This window comes from Oncorhynchus keta, unplaced genomic scaffold, assembly GCF_023373465.1.
Source record: "Oncorhynchus keta strain PuntledgeMale-10-30-2019 unplaced genomic scaffold, Oket_V2 Un_contig_10656_pilon_pilon, whole genome shotgun sequence".
Taxonomy (NCBI): Eukaryota; Metazoa; Chordata; class Actinopteri; order Salmoniformes; family Salmonidae; genus Oncorhynchus; species Oncorhynchus keta.
The window spans coordinates 53,552-73,277 of NW_026277161.1; the positions used below are offsets into that span (position 1 = coordinate 53,552).

A 19,726-nucleotide genomic window follows, 5' to 3' on the forward strand; every position below is an offset into this window, starting at 1 on the left:
TAAAGGGAATCCAGCCTTTACCCTAATTCCCAAGTCTGTTATTGCAATTATCTGCCGTGTTTTTCTAATTCAATCTGCTTCAGACATAAAAGCAGAAACTAATTCTAAGTTTATACGATGGAAGAAAGAGCAACATCAGATAAATTAAGATTTTTAAAAAGAGAATCAAAAAAAAGATGAAGGACGCAAGAGCAACATGAGATACATAAAGATTTTAAAGAAGAAAATGAAAAAGAAGACTAAAATACAAGGAAGTGCAGACGCTCTAGGTAACTGACGAGAAAGTGTGAATAATTTGCCAGAGCTGGGTAGTGTGGCCGAGCGGTCTAAGGCGCTGGATTAAGGCTCCAGTCTCTAAGGAGGCGTGGGTTCAAATCCCACCACTGCCATCTTTATTGAGTTTGTTTGCGCAAGCTATCACATGTTCTGCTTTATTTCAGGTTTTTACTTTCATGTCGCCCATGCAAGGGAGAAAAGAAGCAATGTTGTGTGTCACGGATGGGGTTCCAACTCAATAGTGTAGTCCATCGCCTTAACCAACCAGCCACCAAGTCCTGTGCCCCGCGGTGGCAGTTGCACCTCCTACCGGTGGTTGTTCACGTCAAATCCTTGATTGGAAAAAAGGAAAGTTGTGATGGTCTGTGCGACGACCAAGCAGTCCATTTTAACAGTGGGTACTGTGGCCGAGCTGTCCAGAGAACTGGATTTAAGGACCCAGTCTTTCGGAGGTGTGGGTTCAAAGTCCACCGCTGCAGTTTTTCTCAACAGAAAACTGTAATGTAATTTCAAACAAGGCCACCAAGGACACCGGACAAATAAAGGGAATCCAGCCTTTACCCTAATTCCCAAGTCTGTTATTGCAATTATCTGCCGTGTTTTTCTAATTCAATCTGCTTCAGACATAAAAGCAGAAACTAATTCTAAGTTTATACGATGGAAGAAAGAGCAACATCAGATAAATTAAGATTTTTAAAAAGAGAATCAAAAAAGATGAAGGACGCAAGAGCAACATGAGATACATAAAGATTTTAAAGAAGAAAATGAAAAAGAAGACTAAAATACAAGGAAGTGCAGACGCTCTAGGTAACTGACGAGAAAGTGTGAATAGTTTGCCAGAGCTGGGTAGTGTGGCCGAGCGGTCTAAGGCGCTGGATTAAGGCTCCAGTCTCTAAGGAGGCGTGGGTTCAAATCCCACCACTGCCATCTTTATTGAGCTTGTTTGCGCAAGCTATCACATGTTCTGCTTTATTTCAGGGTTTTTACTTTCATGTCGCCCATGCAAGGGAGAAAAGAAGCAATGTTGTGTGTCACGGATGGGGTTCCAACTCAATAGTGTAGTCCATCGCCTTAACCAACCAGCCACCAAGTCCTGTGCCCCCGCGGTGGCAGTTGCACCTCCTACCGGTGGTTGTTCACGTCAAATCCTTGATTGGAAAAAAGGAAAGTTGTGATGGTCTGTGCGACGACCAAGCAGTCCATTTTAACAGTGGGTACTGTGGCCGAGCTGTCCAGAGAACTGGATTTAAGGACCCAGTCTTTCGGAGGTGTGGGTTCAAAGTCCACCGCTGCAAGTTTTTCTCAACAGAAAACTGTAATGTAATTTCAAACAAGGCCACCAAGGACACCGGACAAATAAAGGGAATCCAGCCTTTACCCTAATTCCCACGTCTGTTATTGCAATTATCTGCCGTGTTTTTCTAATTCAATCTGCTTCAGACATAAAAGCAGAAACTAATTCTAAGTTTATACGATGGAAGAAAGAGCAACATCAGATAAATTAAGATTTTTAAAAAGAGAATAAAGATGAAGGACGCAAGAGCAACATGAGATACATAAAGATTTTAAAGAAGAAAATGAAAAAGAAGACTAAAATACAAGGAAGTGCAGACGCTCTAGGTAACTGACGAGAAAGTGTGAATAGTTTGCCAGAGCTGGGTAGTGTGGCCGAGCGGTCTAAGGCGCTGGATTAAGGCTCCAGTCTCTAAGGAGGCGTGGGTTCAAATCCCACCACTGCCATCTTTATTGAGCTTGTTTGCGCAAGCTATCACATGTTCTGCTTTATTTCAGGGTTTTTACTTTCATGTCGCCCATGCAAGGGAGAAAAGAAGCAATGTTGTGTGTCACGGATGGGGTTCCAACTCAATAGTGTAGTCCATCGCCTTAACCAACCAGCCACCAAGTCCTGTGCTCCCGCGGTGGCAGTTGCACCTCCTACCGGTGGTTGTTCACGTCAAATCCTTGATTGGAAAAAAGGAAAGTTGTGATGGTCTGTGCGACGACCAAGCAGTCCATTTTAACAGTGGGTACTGTGGCCGAGCTGTCCAGAGAACTGGATTTAAGGACCCAGTCTTTCGGTTCAAAGTCCACCGCTGCAACTTTTTCTCAACAGAAAACTGTAATGTAATTTCAAACAAGGCCACCAAGGACACCGGACAAATAAAGGGAATCCAGCCTTTACCCTAATTCCCACGTCTGTTATTGCAATTATCTGCTGTGTTTTTCTAATTCAATCTGCTTCAGACATAAAAGCAGAAACTAATTCTAAGTTTATACGATGGAAGAAAGAGCAACATCAGATAAATTAAGATTTTTAAAAAGAGAATCAAAAAAAGATGAAGGACGCAAGAGCAACATGAGATACATAAAGATTTTAAAGAAGAAAATGAAAAAGAAGACTAAAATACAAGGAAGTGCAGACGCTCTAGGTAACTGACGAGAAAGTGTGAATAGTTTGCCAGAGCTGGGTAGTGTGGCCGAGCGGTCTAAGGCGCTGGATTAAGGCTCCAGTCTTAAGGAGGCGTGGGTTCAAATCCCACCACTGCCATCTTTATTGAGCTTGTTTGCGCAAGCTATCACATGTTCTGCTTTATTTCAGTTTTTACTTTCATGTCGCCCATGCAAGGGAGAAAAGAAGCAATGTTGTGTGTCACGGATGGGGTTCCAACTCAATAGTGTAGTCCATCGCCTTAACCAACCAGCCACCAAGTCCTGTGCCCCGCGGTGGCAGTTGCACCTCCTACCGGTGGTTGTTCACGTCAAATCCTTGATTGGAAAAAAGGAAAGTTGTGATGGTCTGTGCGACGACCAAGCAGTCCATTTTAACAGTGGGTACTGTGGCCGAGCTGTCCAGAGAACTGGATTTAAGGACCCAGTCTTTCGGAGGTGTGGGTTCAAAGTCCACCACTGCAACTTTTTCTCAACAGAAAACTGTAATGTAATTTCAAACAAGGCCACCAAGGACACCGGACAAATAAAGGGAATCCAGCCTTTACCCTAATTCCCACGTCTGTTATTGCAATTATCTGCTGTGTTTTTCTAATTCAATCTGCTTCAGACATAAAAGCAGAAACTAATTCTAAGTTTATACGATGGAAGAAAGAGCAACATCAGATAAATTAAGATTTTAAAAAGAGAATCAAAAAAATGAAGGACGCAAGAGCAACATGAGATACATAAAGATTTTAAAGAAGAAAATGAAAAAGAAGACTAAAATACAAGGAAGTGCAGACGCTCTAGGTAACTGACGAGAAAGTGTGAATAGTTTGCCAGAGCTGGGTAGTGTGGCCGAGCGGTCTAAGGCGCTGGATTAAGGCTCCAGTCTCTAAGGAGGCGTGGGTTCAAATCCCACCACTGCCATCTTTATTGAGCTTGTTTGCGCAAGCTATCACATGTTCTGCTTTATTTCAGGGTTTTTACTTTCATGTCGCCCATGCAAGGGAGAAAAGAAGCAATGTTGTGTGTCACGGATGGGGTTCCAACTCAATAGTGTAGTCCATCGCCTTAACCAACCAGCCACCAAGTCCTGTGCCCCGCGGTGGCAGTTGCACCTCCTACCGGTGGTTGTTCACGTCAAATCCTTGATTGGAAAAAAGGAAAGTTGTGATGGTCTGTGCGACGACCAAGCAGTCCATTTTAACAGTGGGTACTGTGGCCGAGCTGTCCAGAGAACTGGATTTAAGGACCCAGTCTTTCGGAGGTGTGGGTTCAAAGTCCACCGCTGCAAGTTTTTCTCAACAGAAAACTGTAATGTAATTTCAAACAAGGCCACCAAGGACACCGGACAAATAAAGGGAATCCAGCCTTTACCCTAATTCCCACGTCTGTTATTGCAATTATCTGCCTGTGTTTTTCTAATTCAATCTGCTTCAGACATAAAAGCAGAAACTAATTCTAAGTTTATACGATGGAAGAAAGAGCAACATCAGATAAATTAAGATTTTTAAAAAGAGAATCAAAAAAGATGAAGGACGCAAGAGCAACATGAGATACATAAAGATTTTAAAGAAGAAAATGAAAAAGAAGACTAAAATACAAGGAAGTGCAGACGCTCTAGGTAACTGACGAGAAAGTGTGAATAGTTTGCCAGAGCTGGGTAGTGTGGCCGAGCGGTCTAAGGCGCTGGATTAAGGCTCCAGTCTCTAAGGAGGCGTGGGTTCAAATCCCACCACTGCCATCTTTATTGAGCTTGTTTGCGCAAGCTATCACATGTTCTGCTTTATTTCAGGGTTTTTACTTTCATGTCGCCCATGCAAGGGAGAAAAGAAGCAATGTTGTGTGTCACGGATGGGGTTCCAACTCAATAGTGTAGTCCATCGCCTTAACCAACCAGCCACCAAGTCCTGTGCCCCGCGGTGGCAGTTGCACCTCCTACCGGTGGTTGTTCACGTCAAATCCTTGATTGGAAAAAGGAAAGTTGTGATGGTCTGTGCGACGACCAAGCAGTCCATTTTAACAGTGGGTACTGTGGCCGAGCTGTCCAGAGAACTGGATTTAAGGACCCAGTCTTTCGGAGGTGTGGGTTCAAAGTCCACCGCTGCAAGTTTTTCTCAACAGAAAACTGTAATGTAATTTCAAACAAGGCCACCAAGGACACCGGACAAATAAAGGGAATCCAGCCTTTACCCTAATTCCCACGTCTGTTATTGCAATTATCTGCCTGTGTTTTTCTAATTCAATCTGCTTCAGACATAAAAGCAGAAACTAATTCTAAGTTTATACGATGGAAGAAAGAGCAACATCAGATAAATTAAGATTTTTAAAAAGAGAATCAAAAAAGATGAAGGACGCAAGAGCAACATGAGATACATAAAGATTTTAAAGAAGAAAATGAAAAAGAAGACTAAAATACAAGGAAGTGCAGACGCTCTAGGTAACTGACGAGAAAGTGTGAATAGTTTGCCAGAGCTGGGTAGTGTGGCCGAGCGGTCTAAGGCGCTGGATTAAGGCTCCAGTCTCTAAGGAGGCGTGGGTTCAAATCCCACCACTGCCATCTTTATTGAGCTTGTTTGCGCAAGCTATCACATGTTCTGCTTTATTTCAGGGTTTTTACTTTCATGTCGCCCATGCAAGGGAGAAAAGAAGCAATGTTGTGTGTCACGGATGGGGTTCCAACTCAATAGTGTAGTCCATCGCCTTAACCAACCAGCCACCAAGTCCTGTGCCCCGCGGTGGCAGTTGCACCTCCTACCGGTGGTTGTTCACGTCAAATCCTTGATTGGAAAAAGGAAAGTTGTGATGGTCTGTGCGACGACCAAGCAGTCCATTTTAACAGTGGGTACTGTGGCCGAGCTGTCCAGAGAACTGGATTTAAGGACCTAGTCTTTCGGAGGTGTGGGTTCAAAGTCCACCACTGCAACTTTTTCTCAACAGAAGACTGTAATGTAATTTCAAACAAGGCCACCAAGGACACCGGACAAATAAAGAGAATCCAGCCTTTACCCTAATTCCCACGTCTGTTATTGCAATTATCTGCTGTGTTTTTCTAATTCAATCTGCTTCAGACATAAAAGCTGAAACTAATTCTAAGTTTATACGATGGAAGAAAGAGCAACATCAGATAAATTAAGATTTTTAAAAAGAGAATCAAAAAAAGATGAAGGACGCAAGAGCAACATGAGATACATAAAGATTTTAAAGAAGAAAATGAAAAAGAAGACTAAAATACAAGGAAGTGCAGACGCTCTAGGTAACTGACGAGAAAGTGTGAGTACTTTGCCAGAGCTGGGTAGTGTGGCCGAGCGGTCTAAGGCGCTGGATTAAGGCTCCAGTCTCTAAGGAGGCGTGGGTTCAAATCCCACCACTGCCATCTTTATTGAGCTTGTTTGCGCAAGCTATCACATGTTCTGCTTCATTTCAAGATTTTTACTTTCATGTCGCCCATGCAAGGGAGAAAAGAAGCAATGTTGTGTGTCACGGATGGGGTTCCAACTCAATAGTGTAGTCCATCGCCTTAACCAACCAGCCACCAAGTCCTGTGCCCCTGCGGTGGCAGTTGCACCTCCTACCGGTGGTTGTTCACGTCAAATCCTTGATTGGAAAAAAGGAAAGTTGTGATGGTCTGTGCGACGACCAAGCAGTCCATTTTAACAGTGGGTACTGTGGCCGAGCTGTCCAGAGAACTGGATTTAAGGACCCAGTCTTTCGGAGGTGTGGGTTCAAAGTCCACCGCTGCAAGTTTTTCTCAACAGAAAACTGTAATGTAATTTCAAACAAGGCCACCAAGGACACCGGACAAATAAAGGGAATCCAGCCTTTACCCTAATTCCCACGTCTGTTATTGCAATTATCTGCTGTGTTTTTCTAATTCAATCTGCTTCAGACATAAAAGCAGAAACTAATTCTAAGTTTATACGATGGAAGAAAGAGCAACATCAGATAAATTAAGATTTTTAAAAAGAGAATCAAAAAAAGATGAAGGACGCAAGAGCAACATGAGATACATAAAGATTTTAAAGAAGAAAATGAAAAAGAAGACTAAAATACAAGGAAGTGCAGACGCTCTAGGTAACTGACGAGAAAGTGTGAATAGTTTGCCAGAGCTGGGTAGTGTGGCCGAGCGGTCTAAGGCGCTGGATTAAGGCTCCAGTCTCTAAGGAGGCGTGGGTTCAAATCCCACCACTGCCATCTTTATTGAGCTTGTTTGCGCAAGCTATCACATGTTCTGCTTTATTTCAGGGTTTTTACTTTCATGTCGCCCATGCAAGGGAGAAAAGAAGCAATGTTGTGTGTCACGGATGGGGTTCCAACTCAATAGTGTAGTCCATCGCCTTAACCAACCAGCCACCAAGTCCTGTGCCCCGCGGTGGCAGTTGCACCTCCTACCGGTGGTTGTTCACGTCAAATCCTTGATTGGAAAAAAGGAAAGTTGTGATGGTCTGTGCGACGACCAAGCAGTCCATTTTAACAGTGGGTACTGTGGCCGAGCTGTCCAGAGAACTGGATTTAAGGACCCAGTCTTTCGGAGGTGTGGGTTCAAAGTCCACCGCTGCAACTTTTTCTCAACAGAAAACTGTAATGTAATTTCAAACAAGGCCACCAAGGACACCGGACAAATAAAGGGAATCCAGCCTTTACCCTAATTCCCACGTCTGTTATTGCAATTATCTGCCTGTGTTTTTCTAATTCAATCTGCTTCAGACATAAAAGCAGAAACTAATTCTAAGTTTATACGATGGAAGAAAGAGCAACATCAGATAAATTAAGATTTTTAAAAAGAGAATCAAAAAAGATGAAGGACGCAAGAGCAACATGAGATACATAAAGATTTTAAAGAAGAAAATGAAAAAGAAGACTAAAATACAAGGAAGTGCAGACGCTCTAGGTAACTGACGAGAAAGTGTGAATAGTTTGCAAAAGCTGGGTAGTGTGGCCGAGCGGTCTAAGGCGCTGGATTAAGGCTCCAGTCTCTAAGGAGGCGTGGGTTCAAATCCCACCACTGCCATCTTTATTGAGCTTGTTTGCGCAAGCTATCACATGTTCTGCTTTATTTCAGGGTTTTTACTCTGATGTCGCCCATGCAAGGGAGAAAAGAAGCAATGTTGTGTGTCACGGATGGGGTTCCAACTCAATAGTGTAGTCCATCGCCTTAACCAACCAGCCACCAAGTCCTGTGCCCCGCGGTGGCAGTTGCACCTCCTACCGGTGGTTGTTCACGTCAAATCCTTGATTGGAAAAAAGGAAAGTTGTGATGGTCTGTGCGACGACCAAGCAGTCCATTTTAACAGTGGGTACTGTGGCCGAGCTGTCCAGAGAACTGGATTTAAGGACCCAGTCTTTCGGTTTAAAGTCCACCGCTGCAACTTTTTCTCAACAGAAAACTGTAATGGAATTTCAAACAAGGCCACCAAGGACACCGGACAAATAAAGGGAATCCAGCCTTTACCCTAATTCCCACGTCTGTTATTGCAATTATCTGCTGTGTTTTTCTAATTCAATCTGCTTCAGACATAAAAGCAGAAACTAATTCTAAGTTTATACGATGGAAGAAAGAGCAACATCAGATAAATTAAGATTTTTAAAAAGAGAATCAAAAAAGATGAAGGACGCAAGAGCAACATGAGAAACATAAAGATTTTAAAGAAGAAAATGAAAAAGAAGACTAAAATACAAGGAAGTGCAGACGCTCTAGGTAACTGACGAGAAAGTGTGAATAGTTTGCCAGAGCTGGGTAGTGTGGCCGAGCGGTCTAAGGCGCTGGATTAAGGCTCCAGTCTCTAAGGAGGCGTGGGTTCAAATCCCACCACTGCCATCTTTATTGAGCTTGTTTGCGCAAGCTATCACATGTTCTGCTTTATTTCAGGTTTTTACTTTCATGTCGCCCATGCAAGGGAGAAAAGAAGCAATGTTGTGTGTCACGGATGGGGTTCCAACTCAATAGTGTAGTCCATCGCCTTAACCAACCAGCCACCAAGTCCTGTGCTCCCGCGGTGGCAGTTGCACCTCCTACCGGTGGTTGTTCACGTCAAATCCTTGATTGGAAAAAGGAAAGTTGTGATGGTCTGTGCGACGACCAAGCAGTCCATTTTAACAGTGGGTACTGTGGCCGAGCTGTCCAGAGAACTGGATTTAAGGACCCAGTCTTTCGGAGGTGTGGGTTCAAAGTCCACCGCTGCAAGTTTTTCTCAACAGAAAACTGTCATGTAATTTCAAACAAGGCCACCAAGGACACCGGACAAATAAAGGGAATCCAGCCTTTACCCTAATTCCCACGTCTGTTATTGCAATTATCTACTGTGTTTTTCTAATTCAATCTGCTTCAGACATAAAAGCAGAAACTAATTCTAAGTTTATCCGATGGAAGAAAGAGCAACATCAGATAAATTAAGATTTTTAAAAAGAGAATCAAAAAATGATGAAGGACGCAAGAGCAACATGAGATACATAAAGATTTTAAAGAAGAAAATGAAAAAGAAGACTAAAATACAAGGAAGTGCAGACGCTCTAGGTAACTGACGAGAAAGTGTGAATAGTTTGCCAGAGCTGGGTAGTGTGGCCGAGCGGTCTAAGGCGCTGGATTAAGGCTCCAGTCTCTAAGGAGGCGTGGGTTCAAATCCCACCACTGCCATCTTTATTGAGTTTGTTTGCGCAAGCTATCACATGTTCTGCTTTATTTCAGGGTTTTTACTTTCATGTCGCCCATGCAAGGGAGAAAATAAGCAATGTTGTGTGTCACGGATGGGGTTCCAACTCAATAGTGTAGTCCATCGCCTTAACCAACCAGCCACCAAGTCCTGTGCCCCGCGGTGGCAGTTGCACCTCCTACCGGTGGTTGTTCACGTCAAATCCTTGATTGGAAAAAAGGAAAGTTGTGATGGTCTGTGCGACGACCAAGCAGTCCATTTTAACAGTGGGTACTGTGGCCGAGCTGTCCAGAGAACTGGATTTAAGGACCTAGTCTTTCGGAGGTGTGGGTTCAAAGTCCACCACTGCAACTTTTTCTCAACAGAAGACTGTAATGTAATTTCAAACAAGGCCACCAAGGACACCGGACAAATAAAGAGAATCCAGCCTTTACCCTAATTCCCACGTCTGTTATTGCAATTATCTGCTGTGTTTTTCTAATTCAATCTGCTTCAGACATAAAAGCTGAAACTAATTCTAAGTTTATACGATGGAAGAAAGAGCAACATCAGATAAATTAAGATTTTTAAAAAGAGAATCAAAAAAAGAAGGACGCAAGAGCAACATGAGAAACATAAAGATTTTAAAGAAGAAAATGAAAAAGAAGACTAAAATACAAGGAAGTGCAGACGCTCTAGGTAACTGACGAGAAAGTGTGAATAGTTTGCCAGACCTGGGTAGTGTTGCCGAGCGGTCTAAGGCGCTGGATTAAGGCTCCAGTCTCTAAGGAGGCGTGGGTTCAAATCCCACCACTGCCATCTTTATTGAGCTTGTTTGCGCAAGCTATCACATGTTCTGCTTTATTTCAGCGTTTTTACTTTCATGTCGCCCATGCAAGGGAGAAAAGAAGCAATGTTGTGTGTCACGGATGGGGTTCCAACTCAATAGTGTAGTCCATCGCCTTAACCAACAAGCCACCAAGTTCTGTGCCCCCGCGGTGTCAGTTGTACCTCCTACCGGTGGTTGTTCACGTCAAATCCTTGATTGGAAAAAAGGAAAGTTGTGATGGTCTGTGCGACGACCAAGCAGTCCATTTTAACAGTGGGTACTGTGGCCGAGCTGTCCAGAGAACTGGATTTAAGCACCCAGTCTTTCGGAGGTGTCGGTTCAAAGTCCACCGCTGCAACTTTTTCTCAACAGAAAACTGTAATGTAATTTCAAACAAGGCCACCAAGGACACCGGACAAATAAAGGGAATCCAGCCTTTACCCTAATTCCCACGTCTGTTATTGCAATTATCTGCTGTGTTTTTCTAATTCAATCTGCTTCAGACATAAAAGCAGAAACTAATTCTAAGTTTATACGATGGAAGAAAGAGCAACATCAGATATATTAAGATTTTTAAAAAGAGAATCAAAAAAAGAAGGACGCAAGAGCAACATGAGAAACATAAAGATTTTAAAGAAGAAAATGAAAAAGAAGACTAAAATACAAGGAAGTGCAGACGCTCTAGGTAACTGACGAGAAAGTGTGAATAGTTTGCCAGACCTGGGTAGTGTGGCCGAGCGGTCTAAGGCGCTGGATTAAGGCTCCAGTCTCTAAGGAGGCGTGGGTTCAAATCCCACCACTGCCATCTTTATTGAGCTTGTTTGCGCAAGCTATCACATGTTCTGCTTCATTTCAAGATTTTTACTTTCATGTCGCCCATGCAAGGGAGAAAAGAAGCAATGTTGTGTGTCACGGATGGGGTTCCAACTCAATAGTGTAGTCCATCGCCTTAACCAACCAGCCACCAAGTCCTGTGCCCCCGCGGTGGCAGTTGCACCTCCTACCGGTGGTTGTTCACGTCAAATCCTTGATTGGAAAAAAGGAAAGTTGTGATGGTCTGTGCGACAACGAAGCAGTCCATTTTAACAGTGGGTACTGTGGCCGAGCTGTCCAGAGAACTGGATTTAAGGACCCAGTCTTTCGGTTTAAAGTCCACCGCTGCAACTTTTTCTCAACAGAAAACTGTAATGGAATTTCAAACAAGGCCACCAAGGACACCGGACAAATAAAGGGAATCCAGCCTTTACCCTAATTCCCACGTCTGTTATTGCAATTATCTGCTGTGTTTTTCTAATTCAATCTGCTTCAGACATAAAAGCAGAAACTAATTCTAAGTTTATACGATGGAAGAAAGAGCAACATCAGATAAATTAAGATTTTTAAAAAGAGAATCAAAAAAATGAAGGACGCAAGAGCAACATGAGATACATAAAGATTTTAAAGAAGAAAATGAAAAAGAAGACTAAAATACAAGGAAGTGCAGACGCTCTAGGTAACTGACGAGAAAGTGTGAATAGTTTGCCAGAGCTGGGTAGTGTGGCCGAGCGGTCTAAGGCGCTGGATTAAGGCTCCAGTCTCTAAGGAGGCGTGGGTTCAAATCCCACCACTGCCATCTTTATTGAGCTTGTTTGCGCAAGCTATCACATGTTCTGCTTTATTTCAGGGTTTTTACTTTCATGTCGCCCATGCAAGGGAGAAAAGAAGCAATGTTGTGTGTCACGGATGGGGTTCCAACTCAATAGTGTAGTCCATCGCCTTAACCAACCAGCCACCAAGTCCTGTGCCCCGCGGTGGCAGTTGCACCTCCTACCGGTGGTTGTTCACGTCAAATCCTTGATTGGAAAAAGGAAAGTTGTGATGGTCTGTGCGACGACCAAGCAGTCCATTTTAACAGTGGGTACTGTGGCCGAGCTGTCCAGAGAACTGGATTTAAGGACCCAGTCTTTCGGAGGTGTGGGTTCAAAGTCCACCACTGCAACTTTTTCTCAACAGAAGACTGTAATGTAATTTCAAACAAGGCCACCAAGGACACCGGACAAATAAAGAGAATCCAGCCTTTACCCTAATTCCCACGTCTGTTATTGCAATTATCTGCTGTGTTTTTCTAATTCAATCTGCTTCAGACATAAAAGCAGAAACTAATTCTAAGTTTATACGATGGAAGAAAGAGCAACATCAGATAAATTAAGATTTTTAAAAAGAGAATCAAAAAAGATGAAGGACGCAAGAGCAACATGAGATACATAAAGATTTTAAAGAAGAAAATGAAAAAGAAGACTAAAATACAAGGAAGTGCAGACGCTCTAGGTAACTGACGAGAAAGTGTGAATAGTTTTGCCAGAGCTGGGTAGTGTGGCCGAGCGGTCTAAGGCGCTGGATTAAGGCTCCAGTCTCTAAGGAGGCGTGGGTTCAAATCCCACCACTGCCATCTTTATTGAGTTTGTTTGCGCAAGCTATCACATGTTCTGCTTTATTTCAGGGTTTTTACTTTCATGTCGCCCATGCAAGGGAGAAAAGAAGCAATGTTGTGTGTCACGGATGGGGTTCCAACTCAATAGTGTAGTCCATCGCCTTAACCAACCAGCCACCAAGTCCTGTGCCCCCGCGGTGTCAGTTGCACCTCCTACCGGTGGTTGTTCACGTCAAATCCTTGATTGGAAAAAAGGAAAGTTGTGATGGTCTGTGCGACGACCAAGCAGTCCATTTTAACAGTGGGTACTGTGGCCGAGCTGTCCAGAGAACTGGATTTAAGGACCCAGTCTTTCGGAGGTGTCGGTTCAAAGTCCACCGCTGAAACTTTTTCTCAACAGAAAACTGTAATGTAATTTCAAACAAGGCCACCAAGGACACCGGACAAATAAAGAGAATCCAGCCTTTACCCTAATTCCCACGTCTTTTATTGCAATTATCTGCTGTGTTTTTCTAATTCAATCTGCTTCAGACATAAAAGCTGAAACTAATTCTAAGTTTATACGATGGAAGAAAGAGCAACATCAGATAAATTAAGATTTTTAAAAAGAGAATCAAAAAAGATGAAGGACGCAAGATCAACATGAGATACATAAAGATTTTAAAGAAGAAAATGAAAAAGAAGACTAAAATACAAGGAAGTGCAGACGCTCTAGGTAACTGACGAGAAAGTGTGAATAGTTTGCCAGAGCTGGGTAGTGTGGCCGAGCGGTCTAAGGCGCTGGATTAAGGCTCCAGTCTCTAAGGAGGCGTGGGTTCAAATCCCACCACTGCCATCTTTATTGAGTTTGTTTGCGCAAGCTATCACATGTTCTGCTTTATTTCAGGGTTTTTACTTTCATGTCGCCCATGCAAGGGAGAAAAGAAGCAATGTTGTGTGTCACGGATGGGGTTCCAACTCAATAGTGTAGTCCATCGCCTTAACCAACCAGCCACCAAGTCCTGTGCCCCCGCGGTGGCAGTTGCACCTCCTACCGGTGGTTGTTCACGTCAAATCCTTGATTGGAAAAAAGGAAAGTTGTGATGGTCTGTGCGACGACCAAGCAGTCCATTTTAACAGTGGGTACTGTGGCCGAGCTGTCCAGAGAACTGGATTTAAGGACCCAGTCTTTCGGAGGTGTGGGTTCAAAGTCCACCGCTGCAACTTTTTCTCAACAGAAAACTGTAATGTAATTTCAAACAAGGCCACCAAGGACACCGGACAAATAAAGGGAATCCAGCCTTTACCCTAATTCCCACGTCTGTTATTGCAATTATCTGCCGTGTTTTTCTAATTCAATCTGCTTCAGACATAAAAGCAGAAACTAATTCTAAGTTTATACGATGGAAGAAAGAGCAACATCAGATAAATTAAGATTTTTAAAAAGAGAATCAAAAAAGATGAGACGCAAGAGCAACATGAGATACATAAAGATTTTAAAGAAGAAAATGAAAAAGAAGACTAAAATACAAGGAAGTGCAGACGCTCTAGGTAACTGACGAGAAAGTGTGAATAGTTTGCCAGAGCTGGGTAGTGTGGCCGAGCGGTCTAAGGCGCTGGATTAAGGCTCCAGTCTCTAAGGAGGCGTGGGTTCAAATCCCACCACTGCCATCTTTATTGAGTTTGTTTGCGCAAGCTATCACATGTTCTGCTTTATTTCAGGGTTTTTACTTTCATGTCGCCCATGCAAGGGAGAAAAGAAGCAATGTTGTGTGTCACGGATGGGGTTCCAACTCAATAGTGTAGTCCATCGCCTTAACCAACCAGCCACCAAGTCCTGTGCCCCCGCGGTGGCAGTTGCACCTCCTACCGGTGGTTGTTCACGTCAAATCCTTGATTGGAAAAAAGGAAAGTTGTGATGGTCTGTGCGACGACCAAGCAGTCCATTTTAACAGTGGGTACTGTGGCCGAGCTGTCCAGAGAACTGGATTTAAGGATCCAGTCTTTCAGAGGTGTCGGTTCAAAGTCCACCACTGAAAGTTTTTCTAAACAGAAAACTGTCATGTAATTTCAAACAAGGCCACCAAGGACACCGGACAAATAAAGGGAATCCAGCCTTTACCCTAATTCCCACGTCTGTTATTGCAATTATCTGCCGTGTTTTTCTAATTCAATCTGCTTCAGACATAAAAGCAGAAACTAATTCTAAGTTTATACGATGGAAGAAAGAGCAACATCAGATAAATTAAGATTTTTAAAAAGAGAATCAAAAAAAGATGAAGGACGCAAGAGCAACATGAGATACATAAAGATTTTAAAGAAGAAAATGAAAAAGAAGACTAAAATACAAGGAAGTGCAGACGCTCTAGGTAACTGACGAGAAAGTGTGAATAGTTTGCCAGAGCTGGGTAGTGTGGCCGAGCGGTCTAAGGCGCTGGATTAAGGCTCCAGTCTCTAAGGAGGCGTGGGTTCAAATCCCACCACTGCCATCTTTATTGAGTTTGTTTGCGCAAGCTATCACATGTTCTGCTTTATTTCAGGGTTTTTACTTTCATGTCGCCCATGCAAGGGAGAAAAGAAGCAATGTTGTGTGTCACGGATGGGGTTCCAACTCAATAGTGTAGTCCATCGCCTTAACCAACCAGCCACCAAGTCCTGTGCTCCCGCGGTGGCAGTTGCACCTCCTACCGGTGGTTGTTCACGTCAAATCCTTGATTGGAAAAAAGGAAAGTTGTGATGGTCTGTGCGACGACCAAGCAGTCCATTTTAACAGTGGGTACTGTGGCCGAGCTGTCCAGAGAACTGGATTTAAGGACCCAGTCTTTCGGAGGTGTCGGTTCAAAGTCCACCGCTGCAACTTTTTCTCAACAGAAAACTGTAATGTAATTTCAAACAAGGCCACCAAGGACACCGGACAAATAAAGGGAATCCAGCCTTTACCCTAATTCCCACGTCTGTTATTGCAATTATCTGCCGTGTTTTTCTAATTCAATCTGCTTCAGACATAAAAGCAGAAACTAATTCTAAGTTTATACGATGGAAGAAAGAGCAACATCAGATAAATTAAGATTTTTAAAAAGAGAATCAAAAAAGATGAAGGACGCAAGAGCAACATGAGATACATAAAGATTTTAAAGAAGAAAATGAAAAAGAAGACTAAAATACAAGGAAGTGCAGACGCTCTAAGTAACTGACGAGAAAGTGTGAATAGTTTGTTAGAGCTGGGTAGTGTGGCCGAGCGGTCTAAGGTGCTGGATTAAGGCTCCAGTCTCTAAGGAGGCGTGGGTTCAAATCCCACCACTGCCATCTTTATTGAGTTTGTTTGCACAAGCTATCACATGTTCTACTTTATTTCAGGGTTTTTACTTTCATGTCGCCCATGCAAGGGAGAAAAAAAGCAATGTTGTGTGTCACGGATGGGGTTCCAACTCAATATTGTAGTCCATCGCCTAAACCAACCAGCCACCAAGTTCTGTGCCCCAGCGGTGTCAGTTGCACCTCCTACCGGTGGTTGTTCACGTCAAATCCTTGATTGGAAAAAAGGAAAGTTGTGATGGTCTGTGCGACGACCAAGCAGTCCATTTTAACAGTGGGTACTGTGGCCGAGCTGTCCAGAGAACTGGATTTAAGGACCCAGTCTTTCGGAGGTGTCGGTTCAAAGTCCACCGCTGCAACTTTTTCTCAACAGAAAACTGTAATGTAATTTCAAACAAGGCCACCAAGGACACCGGACAAATAAAGGGAATCCAGCCTTTACCCTAATTCCCACGTCTGTTATTGCAATTATCTGCCGTGTTTTTCTAATTCAATCTGCTTCAGACATAAAAGCAGAAACTAATTCTAAGTTTATACGATGGAAGAAAGAGCAACATCAGATAAATTAAGATTTTTAAAAAGAGAATCAAAAAAGATGAAGGACGCAAGAGCAACATGAGATACATAAAGATTTTAAAGAAGAAAATGAAAAAGAAGACTAAAATACAAGGAAGTGCAGACGCTCTAGGTAACTGACGAGAAAGTGTGAATAGTTTGCCAGAGCTGGGTAGTGTGGCCGAGCGGTCTAAGGCGCTGGATTAAGGCTCCAGTCTCTAAGGAGGCGTGGGTTCAAATCCCACCACTGCCATCTTTATTGAGTTTGTTTGCACAAGCTATCACATGTTCTGCTTTATTTCAGCGTTTTTACTTTCATGTCGCCCATGCAAGGGAGAAAAGAAGCAATGTTGTGTGTCACGGATGGGGTTCCAACTCAATAGTGTAGTCCATCGCCTTAACCAACCAGCCACCAAGTCCTGTGCTCCCGCGGTGGCAGTTGCACCTCCTACCGGTGGTTGTTCACGTCAAATCCTTGATTGGAAAAAGGAAAGTTGTGATGGTCTGTGCGACGACCAAGCAGTCCATTTTAACAGTGGGTACTGTGGACGAGCTGTCCAGAGAACTGGATTTAAGGACCCAGTCTTTCGGAGGTGTGGGTTCAAAGTCCACCGCTGCAACTTTTTCTCAACAGAAAACTGTAATGTAATTTCAAACAAGGCCACCAAGGACACCGGACAAATAAAGGGAATCCAGCCTTTACCCTAATTCCCACGTCTGTTATTGCAATTATCTGCCGTGTTTTTCTAATTCAATCTGCTTCAGACATAAAAGCAGAAACTAATTCTAAGTTTATACGATGGAAGAAAGAGCAACATCAGATAAATTAAGATTTTTAAAAAGAGAATAAAAAAAATGAAGGACGCAAGAGCAACATGAGATACATAAAGATTTTAAAGAAGAAAATGAAAAAGAAGACTAAAATACAAGGGAGTACAGACGCTCTAGGTAACTGACTAGAAAGTGTGAATAGTTTGCCAGAGCTGGGTAGTGTGGCCGAGCGGTCTAAGGCGCTGGATTTAGGCTCCAGTCTCTAAGGAGGCGTGGGTTCAAATCCCACCACTGCCATTTTTATTGAGTTTGTTTGCGCAAGCTATCACATGTTCTACTTTATTTCAGGGTTTTTACTTTCATGTCGCCCATGCAAGGGAGAAAAGAAGCAATGTTGTGTGTCACGGATGGGGTTCCAACTCAATAGTGTAGTCCATCGCCTTAACCAACCAGCCACCAAGTCCTGTGCCCCAGCGGTGGCAGTTGCACCTCCTACCGGTGGTTGTTCACGTCAAATCCTTGATTGGAAAAAAGGAAAGTTGTGATGGTCTGTGCGACGACCAAGCAGTCCATTTTAACAGTGGGTACTGTGGCCGAGCTGTCCAGAGAACTGGATTTAAGGACCCAGTCTTTCGGAGGTGTCGGTTCAAAGTCCACCGCTGCAACTTTTCTCAACAGAAAACTGTAATGTAATTTCAAACAAGGCCACCAAGGACACCGGACAAATAAAGGGAATCCAGCCTTTACCCTAATTCCCACGTCTGTTATTGCAATTATCTGCCGTGTTTTTCTAATTCAATCTGCTTCAGACATAAAAGCAGAAACTAATTCTAAGTTTATACGATGGAAGAAAGAGTAACATCAGATAAATTAAGATTTTTAAAAAGAGAATCAAAAAAAGATGAAGGACGCAAGAGCAACATGAGATACATAAAGATTTTAAAGAAGAAAATGAAAAAGAAGACTAAAATACAAGGAAGTGCAGACGCTCTAGGTAACTGACGAGAAAGTGTGAATAATCTGCCAGAGCTGGGTAGTGTGGCCGAGCGGTCTAAGGCGCTGGATTAAGGCTCCAGTCTCTAAGGAGGCGTGGGTTCAAATCCCACCACTGCCATCTTTATTGAGTTTGTTTGCACAAGCTATCACATGTTCTGCTTTATTTCAGCGTTTTTACTTTCATGTCGCCCATGCAAGGGAGAAAAGAAGCAATGTTGTGTGTCACGGATGGGGTTCCAACTCAATAGTGTAGTCCATCGCCTTAACCAACCAGCCACCAAGTCCTGTGCCCCCGCGGTGGCAGTTGCACCTCCTACCGGTGGTTGTTCACGTCAAATCCTTGATTGGAAAAAGGAAAGTTGTGATGGTCTGTGCGACGACCAAGCAGTCCATTTTAACAGTGGGTACTGTGGCCGAGCTGTCCAGAGAACTGGATTTAGGACCCAGTCTTTCGGAGGTGTCGGTTCAAAGTCCACCGCTGAAACTTTTTTTCAACAGAAAACTGTAATGTAATTTCAAACAAGGCCACCAAGGACACCGGACAAATAAAGGGAATCCAGCCTTTACCCTAATTCCCACGTCTGTTATTGCAATTATCTGCCGTGTTTTTCTAATTCAATCTGCTTCAGACATAAAAGCAGAAACTAATTCTAAGTTTATACGATGGAAGAAAGAGTAACATCAGATAAATTAAGATTTTTAAAAAGAGAATCAAAAAAAGATGAAGGACGCAGGAGCAACATGAGATACTTAAAGATTTTAAAGAAGAAAATGAAAAAGAAGACTAAAATACAAGGAAGTGCAGACGCTCTAAGTAACTGACGAGAAAGTGTGAATAGTTTGCCAGAGCTGGGTAGTGTGGCCGAGCGGTCTAAGGCGCTGGATTTAGGCTCCAGTCTCTAAGGAGGCGTGGGTTCAAATCCCACCACTGCCATCTTTATTGAGTTTGTTTGCACAAGCTATCACATGTTCTGCTTTATTTCAGCGTTTTTACTTTCATGTCGCCCATGCAAGGGAGAAAAGAAGCAATGTTGTGTGTCACGGATGGGGTTCCAACTCAATAGTGTAGTCCATCGCCTTAACCAACCAGCCACCAAGTCCTGTGCCCCAGCGGTGGCAGTTGCACCTCCTACCGGTGGTTGTTCACGTCAAATCCTTGATTGGAAAAAGGAAAGTTGTGATGGTCTGTGCGACGACCAAGCAGTCCATTTTAACAGTGGGTACTGTGGCCGAGCTGTCCAGAGAACTGGATTTAAGGACCCAGTCTTTCGGAGGTGTCGGTTCAAAGTCCACCGCTGCAACTTTTTCTCAACAGAAAACTGTAATGTAATTTCAAACAAGGCCACCAAGGACACCGGACAAATAAAGGGAATCCAGCCTTTACCCTAATTCCCACGTCTGTTATTGCAATTATCTGCCGTGTTTTTCTAATTCAATCTGCTTCAGACATAAAATTAGAAACTAATTCTAAGTTTATACGATGGAAGAAAGAGTAACATCAGATAAATTAAGATTTTTAAAAAGAGAATCAAA

The 19,726-nt window shown here is 43.2% G+C and overlaps 24 non-coding genes across 24 annotated transcripts; all 24 read left to right on the top strand.

Moving 5' to 3' along the window:
• Positions 1 to 307: 307 nt before the first annotated feature.
• trnal-aag (transfer RNA leucine (anticodon AAG)) lies at positions 308 to 389 on the top strand. The gene has a single exon. It is a non-coding gene; the product is annotated as a tRNA-Leu (tRNA).
• Positions 390 to 1,121: 732 nt separating this feature from the next.
• On the top strand, positions 1,122 to 1,203 carry trnal-aag (transfer RNA leucine (anticodon AAG)). Its single transcript has one exon. It is a non-coding gene; the product is annotated as a tRNA-Leu (tRNA).
• A 731-nt stretch (positions 1,204 to 1,934) lies between these two features.
• Positions 1,935 to 2,016, top strand: trnal-aag (transfer RNA leucine (anticodon AAG)). The gene has a single exon. It is a non-coding gene; the product is annotated as a tRNA-Leu (tRNA).
• Positions 2,017 to 2,743: 727 nt separating this feature from the next.
• Positions 2,744 to 2,824, top strand: trnal-aag (transfer RNA leucine (anticodon AAG)). The gene has a single exon. It is a non-coding gene; the product is annotated as a tRNA-Leu (tRNA).
• A 730-nt stretch (positions 2,825 to 3,554) lies between these two features.
• Positions 3,555 to 3,636, top strand: trnal-aag (transfer RNA leucine (anticodon AAG)). The gene has a single exon. It is a non-coding gene; the product is annotated as a tRNA-Leu (tRNA).
• A 735-nt stretch (positions 3,637 to 4,371) lies between these two features.
• On the top strand, positions 4,372 to 4,453 carry trnal-aag (transfer RNA leucine (anticodon AAG)). Its single transcript has one exon. It is a non-coding gene; the product is annotated as a tRNA-Leu (tRNA).
• A 734-nt stretch (positions 4,454 to 5,187) lies between these two features.
• Positions 5,188 to 5,269, top strand: trnal-aag (transfer RNA leucine (anticodon AAG)). Its single transcript has one exon. It is a non-coding gene; the product is annotated as a tRNA-Leu (tRNA).
• Positions 5,270 to 6,003: 734 nt separating this feature from the next.
• trnal-aag (transfer RNA leucine (anticodon AAG)) lies at positions 6,004 to 6,085 on the top strand. Its single transcript has one exon. It is a non-coding gene; the product is annotated as a tRNA-Leu (tRNA).
• Positions 6,086 to 6,821: 736 nt separating this feature from the next.
• On the top strand, positions 6,822 to 6,903 carry trnal-aag (transfer RNA leucine (anticodon AAG)). Its single transcript has one exon. It is a non-coding gene; the product is annotated as a tRNA-Leu (tRNA).
• A 735-nt stretch (positions 6,904 to 7,638) lies between these two features.
• Positions 7,639 to 7,720, top strand: trnal-aag (transfer RNA leucine (anticodon AAG)). The gene has a single exon. It is a non-coding gene; the product is annotated as a tRNA-Leu (tRNA).
• Positions 7,721 to 8,445: 725 nt separating this feature from the next.
• trnal-aag (transfer RNA leucine (anticodon AAG)) lies at positions 8,446 to 8,527 on the top strand. Its single transcript has one exon. It is a non-coding gene; the product is annotated as a tRNA-Leu (tRNA).
• A 734-nt stretch (positions 8,528 to 9,261) lies between these two features.
• On the top strand, positions 9,262 to 9,343 carry trnal-aag (transfer RNA leucine (anticodon AAG)). Its single transcript has one exon. It is a non-coding gene; the product is annotated as a tRNA-Leu (tRNA).
• A 732-nt stretch (positions 9,344 to 10,075) lies between these two features.
• trnal-aag (transfer RNA leucine (anticodon AAG)) lies at positions 10,076 to 10,157 on the top strand. Its single transcript has one exon. It is a non-coding gene; the product is annotated as a tRNA-Leu (tRNA).
• A 733-nt stretch (positions 10,158 to 10,890) lies between these two features.
• On the top strand, positions 10,891 to 10,972 carry trnal-aag (transfer RNA leucine (anticodon AAG)). Its single transcript has one exon. It is a non-coding gene; the product is annotated as a tRNA-Leu (tRNA).
• Positions 10,973 to 11,697: 725 nt separating this feature from the next.
• On the top strand, positions 11,698 to 11,779 carry trnal-aag (transfer RNA leucine (anticodon AAG)). Its single transcript has one exon. It is a non-coding gene; the product is annotated as a tRNA-Leu (tRNA).
• A 734-nt stretch (positions 11,780 to 12,513) lies between these two features.
• On the top strand, positions 12,514 to 12,595 carry trnal-aag (transfer RNA leucine (anticodon AAG)). The gene has a single exon. It is a non-coding gene; the product is annotated as a tRNA-Leu (tRNA).
• A 735-nt stretch (positions 12,596 to 13,330) lies between these two features.
• Positions 13,331 to 13,412, top strand: trnal-aag (transfer RNA leucine (anticodon AAG)). Its single transcript has one exon. It is a non-coding gene; the product is annotated as a tRNA-Leu (tRNA).
• Positions 13,413 to 14,145: 733 nt separating this feature from the next.
• trnal-aag (transfer RNA leucine (anticodon AAG)) lies at positions 14,146 to 14,227 on the top strand. The gene has a single exon. It is a non-coding gene; the product is annotated as a tRNA-Leu (tRNA).
• Positions 14,228 to 14,963: 736 nt separating this feature from the next.
• On the top strand, positions 14,964 to 15,045 carry trnal-aag (transfer RNA leucine (anticodon AAG)). The gene has a single exon. It is a non-coding gene; the product is annotated as a tRNA-Leu (tRNA).
• A 735-nt stretch (positions 15,046 to 15,780) lies between these two features.
• Positions 15,781 to 15,862, top strand: trnal-aag (transfer RNA leucine (anticodon AAG)). Its single transcript has one exon. It is a non-coding gene; the product is annotated as a tRNA-Leu (tRNA).
• Positions 15,863 to 16,597: 735 nt separating this feature from the next.
• Positions 16,598 to 16,679, top strand: trnal-aag (transfer RNA leucine (anticodon AAG)). The gene has a single exon. It is a non-coding gene; the product is annotated as a tRNA-Leu (tRNA).
• A 733-nt stretch (positions 16,680 to 17,412) lies between these two features.
• On the top strand, positions 17,413 to 17,494 carry trnal-uag (transfer RNA leucine (anticodon UAG)). The gene has a single exon. It is a non-coding gene; the product is annotated as a tRNA-Leu (tRNA).
• A 735-nt stretch (positions 17,495 to 18,229) lies between these two features.
• Positions 18,230 to 18,311, top strand: trnal-aag (transfer RNA leucine (anticodon AAG)). The gene has a single exon. It is a non-coding gene; the product is annotated as a tRNA-Leu (tRNA).
• Positions 18,312 to 19,045: 734 nt separating this feature from the next.
• trnal-uag (transfer RNA leucine (anticodon UAG)) lies at positions 19,046 to 19,127 on the top strand. Its single transcript has one exon. It is a non-coding gene; the product is annotated as a tRNA-Leu (tRNA).
• The last annotated feature ends 599 nt before the right edge of the window (positions 19,128 to 19,726 follow it).